Source organism: Tamandua tetradactyla, chromosome 26 (assembly GCF_023851605.1).
Source record: "Tamandua tetradactyla isolate mTamTet1 chromosome 26, mTamTet1.pri, whole genome shotgun sequence".
In the NCBI taxonomy this organism is placed as follows: Eukaryota; Metazoa; Chordata; class Mammalia; order Pilosa; family Myrmecophagidae; genus Tamandua; species Tamandua tetradactyla.
This window is the reverse complement of record NC_135352.1, coordinates 39,666,386-39,679,314: the sequence shown is the minus strand read 5'-3', so window position 1 is coordinate 39,679,314 and position 12,929 is coordinate 39,666,386. Positions and strand designations below refer to the sequence as shown.

At 43.7% G+C, this 12,929-nt stretch overlaps 1 protein-coding gene across 3 annotated transcripts in view; it reads left to right on the top strand.

Annotated features, from left to right (window-relative positions):
- LOC143669720 (endogenous retrovirus group K member 10 Gag polyprotein-like) overlaps nt 1–12,929 on the top strand; it is a 73,170-nt gene that overhangs the window by 24,428 nt on the left and 35,813 nt on the right. The gene's annotated exons all lie outside the window — the stretch shown is intronic.

Sequence of the window (12,929 nt, the reverse complement as noted above, 5' to 3'; positions counted from 1 at the left end):
AGTAATTGGAAGAATGAAGAGAGATACCCCAATTTTTAATCTAAAACTGATGAAGGAATCCATACAGATTAAATTTAATATGTCAGTTCATTGTGACTCTCCAAGAGCTGCAGAGTCTGCCAAATTTATTTGAACATTGAAACTTTTTTTTTTTTAAAAAGTAAACATCTTGAGAGACTGGGTTCCAAGGAACACTCATTGGAAAATGCTTCTCTAATGACAACCTGTTAGATACTAGGTCAGAACGAAGGAGCAGTAAATTGGGGGCAGGACCATTTCCCAGCACCGACCCACGTGGTAGCCTCACTGTCCCGGGGTGGGGGAGCGCCACGGTCCTCTGCTGCTGCTCATCATGTCCAGTAACTCCCACCTCAGGAGGCAGCATGGGCAGGGAGAGGGCCCAAAGCGGGATCACCCCTTTCTCCTTGGCTCGCTCTATCCTATGACTCTGAGTAGTGACCACAGCCTAATCACCCTGGTCAGCCCCATGGAAGTGGGCCCTTCCATCTGTGTTATTCTCATGTGTATCCTCAGTGCCTGGCACAGCGTAGGTGCTCAATAACTGTTTGTTGAATGAGTGAACTTCTGGCCTATCGCTGTCCTGGAAAAGTTACTAAAAATCTCATTTAGGTCCTTCTTTTGCAGTTTGTGTCTGTGGCTACAGAGCAGGTGGCAACTGAAGATTCAGGAGGTGTGAGGACAGGAGCAACTGGGATTTCTTCACTGGTTTTAGTAGACCCAACCTGAAGCAACAAATCATAGCTAACAGTTTCCTCTGTCAATCAAATGAAACCCCTATTTTCCCCATTCAGACCCAGCTGGGGTGGGGTCAGGGCCAGGAGCGCCGTGTGACCACACAAAAGCCCACCAGCCAAACACCGGTCCCCGTTTGCATATCCCTAGTCTATGGATGATGTGCAACATGCTGAACAATCCAGTGGTTTCTGCATAGATAAATGCAATATGTTTTTATAAATCAATATATAAATAACATTTAAAATGTTTCCTTTTTATTTTCTAAATAAACTAAACTGTATATCAGGAAACTGCTTGCCATTTGATAGGGTGGGCAAGGTAAAGTGTTCATCAAGTCATTCTAACAATTTCTAAACCATTGTTGATTTTTAGACATTATTCTTTTTAATATTTCGTGAATTGTCACTAAACTAAATGCTCCCTGCATCTAAGCCATGCTTTTACCTAAGGAACCACATCAAACTCTTCCAATGATTTCCCCATTTGACCGAGCTCGCTGGGCCTGGGAGCAGACACCTGCTGCCTCAGTGACTGGGCGGGTTGGCCCTGGTGTCCTCGGTGCAAACGCTCCTCTCGTGGCCTGCGCCTGGACAGCCTTTGATCCCGCCCACCGGAAACGCCACCGCCCGTGTGGCCCGGCGCACTCCTGGGGGCTGTGTTTACCCCAGCCGCCTCTCGGGTCTGCTTAGCTCATGCCCCCATGTCCAGATTACTAGTCCTCAGCCCCATTACTGCCTACACAGTGACCACCGGGTGATGTCACCAGATGATTATGGTCAAACTTAAGCTATTTGCCAATCAGCAGGGCAGTATCTCTATGGTTTACTCTGCAGTAATACCAGGCCAGAGTGTGTTGGCTGAATGTTGGCCATTCCCCATCCTTGCTGAGCATCAGAAAGGTCCAAAGTTTTCTCTCACCTATGTTAGAATAAGGCCACTAATGCCGTTTTCTTCTCTTTCGTGATGTCCACCATCTCTTCTGTCTCTTAACTCCATAAAATGGCTCCCGTATTTATGCATTGATTTCTGGAAGCAACTGCTGTTTTTACTTGACCTCTTAACATAGCTCAAGTGGGTTGCCGTAGCTACTGCTCTATCTCTTAGCTGGAACGGGAAAATCCCTCCATTTGCCCGCGTGGCACAGTGTGGCCAGGTCACGGCTGCCTTCATACAGCCCCGGGCAGGTGGCTGCCCTAGCAGAAGGCGGCCTCAGCTTCGTTCCACTCCCAGTTGACTCTTGCCTCTCACAGCTCATCAGCTTCTGGATTAAGAATATACATTTTTATACTCTTTCTCTCCTCAGTAATTTTTTCCCCAATAACTTGGGAACTCAAGAAAAGGCCTTTTATTCCAGGATCTAGTAAAATTGCTCAACGTGGCTGGGCCTCAGAACCTCCAGCTGAGCGGGACCCGGCCTGAAAGAGTGTGAAAACGCCGTTGAATTTGTTCCGCGTTCAGATGAGACTCCTCAGCTTCTGGGTCTGTTTTGGGAGAGGCAGCCCTTGTCCTGAAGCAAGTTCTCAGGCCCTCTGTCCCTCAGGCCAACTCCGTAGATCTACCGGCATGCCCTAGTGGGATTAATTCTTACAAAATCCATAATTGCTCCGGCACTCCCGCCACTGCTGTGGGCCACTCTTGTGAACACGCAGGCACCTATTTCTTTGAGGTTGACTCTGTAAGTTGCATTTCAAAATAGAATTTTAAAAGGGTGCACGGGTAGTTCAGTGGTTAGAATGCCCACCTTTCATGTGAGAGACCCGGATTTGATTCCCAGATCATGCACCCAAACAAGAAAAATAATAAAAAATAGGATTAGAAAAAAAACAACAACAAACAACACCTGATATCACAAGGAAACCACTTTTAGTTGCTCCATTTCCTGGAGCTACAGCTGGCACAACACCTGAGATGTGTTCAATGCTGGTGGCATCAGGACTGTGTTAGAAGCTGATGGCCCACCATGTGGGTGGGAGGGGCAGGTGGTTTATTCACTGCTTCCTTTGGGATGGTGAGTGTTGGAGGTGAAATAAACAAAACTCATTCCACCGAATAACTGGAGCTGGATAAGGCAATGGGACACATCTTCCTGTCTCCAGGCAGGCGGTGGGAATTTGTCACACACATATTCAAGTCCCCCAGAATTGAACAGTCATTCCATCAGTGGAATGAATAAAACCAGCACCCGAATGAGGAGACTTGCCAACATCACCCCATCTGAGAGCTGGTAATGAGGGACTGCAAAGATTGGGGATCTCCCCAGAACAGTTAAGATGAGGCAGGTCTAGATTCTGCAAAATAAGACAGCACGTAAAACCAAGCCACGACAATTGTATTGTCTAGTGTTCCATCTGGAGAAAAATGGGGTGAACAGGGATGGGGGTGCTGTGGTTACTCTACCTTGGTTAGAAAAGGAGAGACTAGTAAGCTGAGAGCAGACTCTGAAAACCAAGGTGCAGGGTAAATGTATTGAGCTAAGTGGCGCGCATGGGAGCAGAACTGAAAGAAAGCTCCTGCTCAAAGCCAAGTGGTGGGGAACCAGTTTCTACACCTGCTTAGGACAGAGAGAGGGTAGGGGGCGCCGGGAAGGGGAGGCAAGGAGAATGTGAGCTCTGTGAGCATTTGGGGCCGGGCGTCCTGAAGTATTATAAATCTGCAAAAGCTGCCCAGGCAGAATGTTTCTGTCGGAATGGGCCTATTCGGTGAAGATCAGCAGACCTGCTGGTGTCAGGATGACTTCGTCTTAATTAGCACTGCAAGGGATCCTTAGCAGGTCAGCCTGTTTTGGTTGCTTTTTGTTTCTTCTTTGCAGTTTCCTGAGTAAAATGGGAGTTGAGATATTCGTAAGCTATTTACCATTCCAGCTTTGCACTAGCCCGAGAGAATTTGTTGCTGATTATGTAACACCGCCCAGAGGAGAGAAACACTTTTCCTGGGAGCTGCTAGAGTTCAGCTCATCCCTTCCACTCAGGACACGTTCCCAGTACATCTAAGCCTCCCTTACGTTTATCCAAATCCTTTTGCCCTGGATCCTCGTCTGCCAAGCAGTATTCTGATTGTGAACCTGATCGCCCAGGTAACTTGATAACGGGTAGAATATGCCCTATATAGACTGAGGAAGCAAGTTTTGGGGTCACTGGAAGGGGTCACTGTACACCTTTTATCGATAAATAAATTTATGTGCTAATTGATGTTAGTCTCTTAAGGGTTCGGCTGCCACACGTAAGTCCCAGCAGCCGAACTGCCCACAGCAAAACCCGTTCTTCGGACATGAACGCTGGTTCCAGCCCCAGGGTGCGCGGGCCGCTTGCTCCTATGCCCTGACAGCTGGTGAGGCGCCCCCCAAGCCCCCCGCCCCCAGGCAATGCCAGCCTTCTTCCCTGAGGTTGTTCTCCTCCTGAAATTCCATTTATGCCATCCCAGAAAGTCATATCCCTACTTGCTTTAAAATCAGCAGGGGATAATTTCAAATTACCTTCTCCAATGAACTGTAGAGCCCCTAGCCTGAGCCTTAGGGCAGACGCTGCATTCTCTGTAAACACGCTGTGAGCGCGTGGTCCGGCAGGCAGCAAGCGTACAGACGCCCGTGTGCCCTGCCATCCTCGCCAGCCTGACAGCTGGGCCACGGGGACGGCCTGAGGGGCCTCTCGTGGATTGGCAAGAGGTGGGAAGCGAAGGATTGTCGGACCCGACACAGTTGTGGGTAGACCCCCTCGTGCCCCTTGATGAAGCAACTTGAAAAGGGGGAGTACTTCGGGCTAAATGAAGAAAAGCTAGGGGGCTCTGATCCCCAAGGGCAGAACTAGAAGGTAACTGGAATTTCTTTTGCCCTTTCTCCAGCTGGGCCCATAAAGAGACGTGTGGCATCGCTCTTTGTCCACGTTCCCCGCAATCGGGAAGAACGTATGCTTCCCGGGCCTGCCCTGCCATTCCCATTTCTGACTCTTGTAAAAGTGGCCCATCATCATTTCAAGGATTTTTGCCTGTTGCCTCCTTCCTAAGGGTAAGTGGTTGACATCAGGCAACACCTCTGTGGCTACTGACCTGTCGTTGATCTGCTCCAGGACATTTGTCCATTGCAGAGCATTTGTCCATTAGCTTTTTGGGACAAATAGTTTTTGCCTGTTTCCAGTATAAGATGGAAGCAACAGTGCCCCAACCCTGGAAATTATCCACCAGCATGACATTCCAGAAATTGCTGTGTCTCCCTTGAAAAGAGAAGTTATCTTCCCTTTCGATTCAAAATGGAAATATTCATATCGCCAACACTTATTTTGGAGAGTTAGCCGAAGGACAAGTGATGCATATTGGGAGAATTCTCTTGAAATAGACATTTCATTAAAAAAAAATAGAAGATACATTCACTGAAAACCAAGATTTATGAAGGCTCTGCGAGGTGGCAAAATGGGGTTTGCAATTCAGGATGTGTTTTGCTCTCAAGGGCTGTGGCTAATTTCTCATGAAGCAAGGTTTCAGTTGGCTAGCGATTGAGCAATTAGGACAGAGATGCACTGTGTAACTCCCTCTTCCTATTTATTTCTTGTCAACCAGTGGGTACCCTAAGACTCAAGCTGTAGGCCAGCTTAATAAATTTCATTTTTCAATACCTCACATTGTGAGAGCTCAACAACTCTTGAAGAAAACTGGCCAAAGGTAAACATCTGCCTCTATGCTGATGTTGAATTTGTCTGACAGATTCCCATGTCCTAATATCCTTTTTGTTAAAGGGGCAGAAATTCAATTACATTTAACTTTCATTTACTGATGTCTTATTCTTAGCCACACTTCTTTTATTTCTCTTGGCTGATCTGTGAGACGGGTACTGTTTCTCTTATGTTATGGATGGGAGTGAGGCTCAGAGAGATTAAGTAACTTGCAACAGAGGGTGGGCTATCGGAGCCTAAAACCAGCATATTCTCTTTTGATCAGCTCTCTCCAGGAAAGATGGAGTAATACCGTACCGTGGGATTTGAGGATTTCAGCCCAGGTCTACCTGAACCCAAACCCACTCCTCCTTCCACTATAACATACTATGGCATTAACATACAAAAGGCTGGAGAAATGCCACGAGATTATAAAGGACCCACCAATAAAAATTAAGTGAAAGTGAACATTTTTTGAGAAAAAGCAGATTGTTGTATCAGAGCGCCTCACTGCTTGACACAGCAAGCAAGTTCTAGGAGGTCTCTTCAGCCCATCGCCTGCGCACCGTGGAGGAACCTCCGTCCTCCGTACATAAGAAGGCAGGAACAAGCAGCTTCATCTCAGCGTGTGTGAGAAGTGCAGAGACAGCACCGATACCGCCACCCCAACATCATCTTCCCACTTCTAGTGAGTGGATCTGACATTCCCCTAGTTACCCTGGGGTCGTCTTTCATGATGTCTTGTTCCGCTCCAAATTCCTTTATTTAAACAAATGTTCCGACTCTAAATTCCAATTACTCTGGAGAGTCTGTGTCTGCAGGGTCTCCCCGTTTTTATCCTCGCTCCCGCCTTCCTGGTTCAGAACCTCGTCATGTGGATTTGGGGCTGTTGAAAGAGCTCCCTGAGCAATTCTCCCCCTTGCCAGCCACTCCTAGCTCTGCTGCTAGATGGGCCACCCCACAGCACCCCTCTGATGGTCTCACACCTCTGCTAAAAAAGAGATGCTTCCAAATGCTGAAGTGGAACCCTCCGAGATATCTGGGGCAGTCACCGGCTCCTGAGGTCTTCTTCCATTTTGTGGGCTCCTTCAAGCAGAGAGCGCATTTTATATTGTTAGATGCTGTGCCTTCAAAGTGGTGTTTTATGAGAAGCTACCAGAGCTAAGAGTTCTGCTTTACAATGATCTATAAGAAGAAGAAAATAAAAATAGCCTAGAACTCGGGGCTTCACAAAAATCCTTGGTCCTTTTTCTTTAGTTGTTGTCTAGCGCCACCTGGTGTTATAACTAAAAAAGCAGATCTGAAGAAAAAGCAAAAACCTACTCGACCTATTTTATTCCGAACTGAGGGACTTTAGGACTGGAAGAAACTTTTGAGATCAGTTAGATAGCTGACTCAACTTTATGGATTAGTAACTTTTCAAGGATTTAGAGTCAGAGTGAATTCAGATTTCTTGAATCCAGGGCTTTTGAATTTTATAACACATCCCATAGCCTCCAAAGGAATTGGATCAGAGCCATGCTACCTTTGAAAGAGGATAAAAAAGGACACTTTTGTATTGATCCTTTATTAAAAGTCAATTATTATGCTAAGCGCATTTACAAGTGTGACCTCACTTATTCTTCTTAGGTGTTCTGTGCTTATTCCTCTTTAACGAACGAAGATTCAGAGCCGTGATGGAACTCATTAGGGTTATATTGTATTATTTGTTCACAATTATTCATTCCTTCCTTGCCCTTGCCATAATCCTGTGTAGGCAGAATTCTGCTCTCTCTTGACTTTGGAGTTGGCCAATTTGATTTTCTTTGATCAATGGAATATGATATGTGGCAAATGTGAACAGAAACGTGAAATTGCATGGTTTGCTTAGGCGCCCTCGAGCTTTGTTTGACCTCCTCCACACGAGCAGAACCTTCGCGAGTGGCCACCTCTTCAGCCCTGCATTCTGGAATGAGACCTCACAGGAGCTGAGCTGAAACCACTGAACTGAGCCCGACAGGCTTGCTGCTGGCCCACAGTCAACCTGCAGCACCCATGAAGCACGAACAAGAAATCAATATGTGGTTTTTAAGCCACTGAGAATTTGGGGTTATTTATTCCCGCAGCAGAGGCTGACCAACCACACAAGGTTTGAAGCAAATCTGACGACTCCAAAATTTCTTAAGAAACTCTCTGTGTAAAGCAATACTCGCTTCCAACACAATGTCTAATGTAACTAAGTTAGGACCTAGTATGTGTTAGATCTTATGTTACTGATGTTCTGGCCTCTTTCAAAGTCTTTGCTTAATTCCCCTCTCTTACTGAGAAGCTTATTTATTCTGAGCACTTAATTAAATTCTGCAGCAGGCTTCCCCAGCTCCACCGCCTCACACTCTTGAATCCTCTTACACTGGTCTACATCGTTTTCTTTTTGAAAGCACTCATTACTTTCTAAAATACACTATAATTAACTTTATTTATAATGTTGATAGTTTGAAGATCTCCCTTGCTGGATTTTAAGTGGGAGGAGTTTTTGTCTGTTTTGTTTACCAAACAATACTGAACACGTAGTAGGCGCTAAAAATGCATTTGTTAAATGAATGAATGAAAACGTTTTTGAAAGAATGACAGCTATTGTACTTTAATAACGTGACCAGCAGAGGTCACAGATGAGTTCTGTAACTGTCTGGGGCCTGTTACTATGTTTATGTCTGTGTTTATATAAGAATCGGCCCACCCTGAGTGTCTCAGGGGTCAGTTTGGTGGTGCAGTTGGCATAAATTATGAAAATTGCCGAAGGGTACAAGTTGGTGACACCTCAGATTGACTCCCTCTCCATATAATGTTTAATCTTGGGAGCCAAGCAGGAAAAAAGCAAATAGAAAATAGGATGCATGGTGGGGCACAAAGTGTTGGTTGGCTCTATTGCTGTGTCTATTTGTATATATTGAAAATGTTTGTTTTCAATTGCAAATTGAAATAACAACCCCTCCTCAGAAGAGAGAGAAAGAGTGTGTGTGTGTGTGTGTGTGTGTGTGTGTGTGAGAGAGAGAGAGAGTGTGTGTGTAGAGATAACAGCCTCTTGACTCGAGGACATGGCTGAGTTTTTCTTCTCCCTTTTTACAACAAAAGTAGGCAAATCAAGGCTCACAAGCAATGGTTCTGCCTGAGTATGCTTTATTCTCAATCGCTTGTGCCTAGATGTCACAGCAGCTTATCATATACAGGCAGGGTGTACAGAAATGGTGACACTGGATCAAGAATGAATCATTTTCTTTAAATTGCATATTGGTTTAGATTGATTAGCTCAAGGGTAAACATTTGAGAAGGAAGGAAATTCACTCTCATTGATTACCTCCCACACATCAGGCATTGTGGTTAAGTACTGTCACTGTTATCTCATTCACTTCCTGAAGTGAATGAAGACGGTCCAATAATCGTAGACACTCAATAAATGCTGAATAAATGAATGAGGGGGTGAGAGATGTAATGATTGCTAGGACAGAAGCTGTTTCTTTGTTGTGTTGTGTTTTGTTTTTAGATGTTGGTTTGTTGTATTTCCCTGACAGAACTGAATCCAGTTCTCTCCCAGGGTTGGGTGCATTTCCGGTCAGTGTTCTTTGATCACTGTGGACAGCCACTGGCCCGGCACTGAAAAGTCTCCGCAGAGCGTGCGCCCTCTCAGGAGGCACTGCGAGGTCAGGGGTGGGCAGAGAGCTCAGATGAGTGGACGTTAACCCTGGCCTGACTGAGGGACTTGGCCCTTCCCTTCTATTCTGTACAATGAAAATAATAATTCATAACTCCTACCCTTTCTGCTTTGCAGCCCATCACAAGAAAAAGATGAGATGCCATATTTGCAAGTTTTTTTAGTTATTAAATGGAAAAGTTGGTCAGTAGATGGGATTCTAAAGAAACTTTTTCTAGGAAGCCCACTGGAGAAGGAAGGCACAAACTGCATCCAGCAACACGTGTTGCCCTGACTTGCTTTGTCTAAATGAGGAGAGGAACACAACAGAAACATAATCTCGGGGCCATTCTGTCTCCGGTGGGTGCAGATTTCAAGATAGAAGAATTCCTTGGATTGGAATATGAGATGTAACGGTTTTCTTGAGTTTTAGTGTTGGTAGAGTCTGATAATATAGTTTTTACTCTGCTTTGAGGCTTTTAGCGAGATAAATGTGAGGGTAGATTCTCTTGTGTGATGGTGTGAAAAAAAAGTATGCACACTAATCCAAAATGGTTCTCAGTGTGGACCGGGCAGAGGCAGAGGTTGGGAAGAGTTCCTTCTAAGAGTGTGTGGAAGCTCATTCTTGCTCCCACTGAACTACAATAGGACTTTGTTGAGGTTTGAAGGGGTGTGTACCCCCAGAGAAACATGTTCTTAAATCCAATCGATTCTTATGGGCACGAGCCCATTGTAAGTGGGACCCTTTAATGAGGCTGCTTCAGTTAAGATGTGGCCACCTCCATCAGGATGGGACTGGAGTCCTCTATAAGAGAATAAAATTCAGACAGAGGGAAAAAAAAAAGCCACAGAAGCAAGAAGAGGCAAGCAGTGAAACCCGGGAGAGAAGGGAGAGACTGACCTGAGCCACCATCTGCCTTGCCTGTGACAGAGGAGCCGAGCAGAGTGGGCAGCTGGCCCCAAAACACCAGTCTTAAGGAGAAAGCACCACACTCACACCTTGATTTGGACTTTCCTTCAGCCTGAGAGCCATAAGTGGATAAATTCCCGTCGTTTAAGTCCACCCATTTCACAGTGTTTGCCTGAGCAGCCTAGGAAACTAAAACCGCCTTCTCTCCCTCTCCTCTTTCTTTCCCTCCTCTTCCAGCTCTCAGAGCTTTCACAGACTGTCAGTCATGCTACCCATTCATTGTAAGCCAGATCACTACCCAGCATGTAAAGATGCCAAGTATGAACAGATTAGCGGTTCTCAGTCAAATCCAAACAAATATATACATGATAATGTATTTGGCTGAAAAATATTTTTATATTTTATAGCCTGTTCAGATTTGCCAGTGGTTAGCAAAGATTAAGCTTGCCAAACTTTAATGTGGTACAAATGCCATGTTTAAGGCAAGTAGGAGGGCTGTTACGGGATCTGGCAAATCCAAAGCTCTATCAACAGCTGTGGTTTTCAAATGCTTTGTGAGACTGGAAAAATAAAGTACATGTGCATTTGGAGTGGGCATTAATTCTTCCATTAATTTTTAAAATATGACTTCAGATTGCTAGTAGTTTCGGATGGTTTTGTAGTTGCAATCAATTTTATATTAGATGTGATAAAAACCATAAGGTCAAAATTGATGGAGTTCCTAGTTAATCCCCAAACATTAATTAATTAATTAAGCGTTTATTGAGTGACTATGGTCAAGCTCATGTGTTGGTGGTAATTCTGGCCAATCATGTCACATCCCTCCCCACCCATACTTTTGCCAGAACTGCCCATGAGAATAAGTATTAATTTGAATTCCACCTATTTCTATTTATCTCCACTAAAGAACTCATCTTTAGAAATGAAAAGGTCAAAAGAAAAGAGAATTGTCACAGGGTTAAGAAAGAAAACAATGATTCTAAATCGTTAAACATTGACTTCTGTGCAGTAGAATTCTGTACTATAGTTCTAACTACCTGATGTCAAAAGCCATTTGAAAAGTGACAAAAGAGTAGGTCTGATTAACATTTTTGTTTTATTTAGTGACTTAAATTCAAATGGCCTTCATAAATATGACTGTATATGACATGGACTATTATTTATCAATATCTTGGCTTTTCATTTTATATTTAAAAAATCAAATCCACTTACTGTAATTACAATCCTGAACAATCAATTAAAATTTTCCTGCCAGAGATAATCTAAAGTCCAGTTTACCTGTATAGGGTCAGAATTTACTGTTTTATAAGCGCAGGCTCAGGTATCATGTTTTGCCTCTAGTGCTGGTGTTAGTTTGCAGCTACATTCAAGAAGATTTTGTAATAACCCTGAATCTTGAATAGGGTGTGAGATCTTGTTGGTTTGTCCAGGTTAGTGTGATGCCCTGATACACCCCAGAGTAATCTCGGAAGAAGATTTAAAAGTATTTGCAAGGTCCCCTTAGGATCTAGTGAGAAAGGAGGAAATTTTAAACTTCTTCATCTGGGGAATTCCTGATATTCTCGCAAGCAGTGGGGATAACTAATTCAATAGGCTGAGGCCTTGATCTTGGGGTTCAGCCCGATGAAACTTATTCCTACAAAGGAGAAGCTAAGCCTACTTATAATTATGCCTGAGTCACCCCCAGAGAACCTCTTTTGTGGCTCAGATGTGGCCTCTCGCCCTCTAAGCCAACTTGCCAGGTGAACTCACCGCCCTCCCCTCTACATGGGATATGACTCCCAGGGGTGTAAATCTTCCTGGCAACGTGGGAAAAAATTCCAGGGGTGAGCCGGGACCTGGCATCATGGGTTTGAGAAAGCCTTCTTCACCAAGAGAAGAAAGAGAGAAATGAGACAAAACAAGGTTTTAGTGGCTGAAGGATTTCAAACAGATTCGAGAGGTTATCCTGGAACTTATTCTTATTCATTATATAGATATCCCTATTTAGTTTATCGTGTATTGGAGTAGCTAGAGAGAAATACCTGAAACTGTTGAGCTATATTCCAGCAGCCTTGATTCTTGAAGATGATTGTATAACTATAGAGCTTTTACAATGTGACCGTGTGATTGTGAAAATCTTGTGTCTGATACTCCTTTTATCCAGGGTATGATTAGATGAGTAAAAAAAAGTATGGACAAAAAATAAATAAATAACAGGGGGTGGATAAGAGAGAAAAATAAATTAGGTAGATGGAAATACTAGTGGTCAATGAGAGGGAGGGGAAAAGGGTATGGGATATATGAGTTTTTTCTTTTTTCTGGAGTGTTGCAAATGTTCTAAAAGTTATCATGGTGATGAATACACAACCATGTGATGTTGTTGTGAGCCATTGATTGTATACTATGGATGGACTGAATGTGTATGAAGATATCGCTATAAAAATATTTTTTTAAAAAAAAGACATGAGTGATCCATGATTCAACTTGGTTTATTTCACAAAAAATTTGGGAGGGGCCAGCATGAACATCATGACATTGGATTGTAGGAAGAGAAAAAAAGAATCTCAGTCATTAAAGTATTAATTGTAGGCTTAAACAATAAAACTAAAATGACTTAAATAATTTCAAATATTTTCACTAACACAGTTGATAATTACAAAATTGATTCAATCACAAATTGTTGCCTAGTAAAGTCCTTTGAATATGTTTTTAATGCAGTGATAAGATGTGGTCCACAATTTGCAACTATAAGTTTCCACCTAGTTTGGGTGTCCAAATCATTGTCTTCTTCCTAGAGGTCAAGGCAACCCCAGAGATTTTTTTTTTAATTTAAATGAAACAGTGTTCCCAAGAAGAGGAACACTGTACTTTAACCTTTTCTGTACTTTAACCATTCTTCTCTAATCAATTTGACCCATTAGCTTGTATGATTGATGAAGATTTGGTAGGAGTTAAATTTAGCACTCTGGGGAAA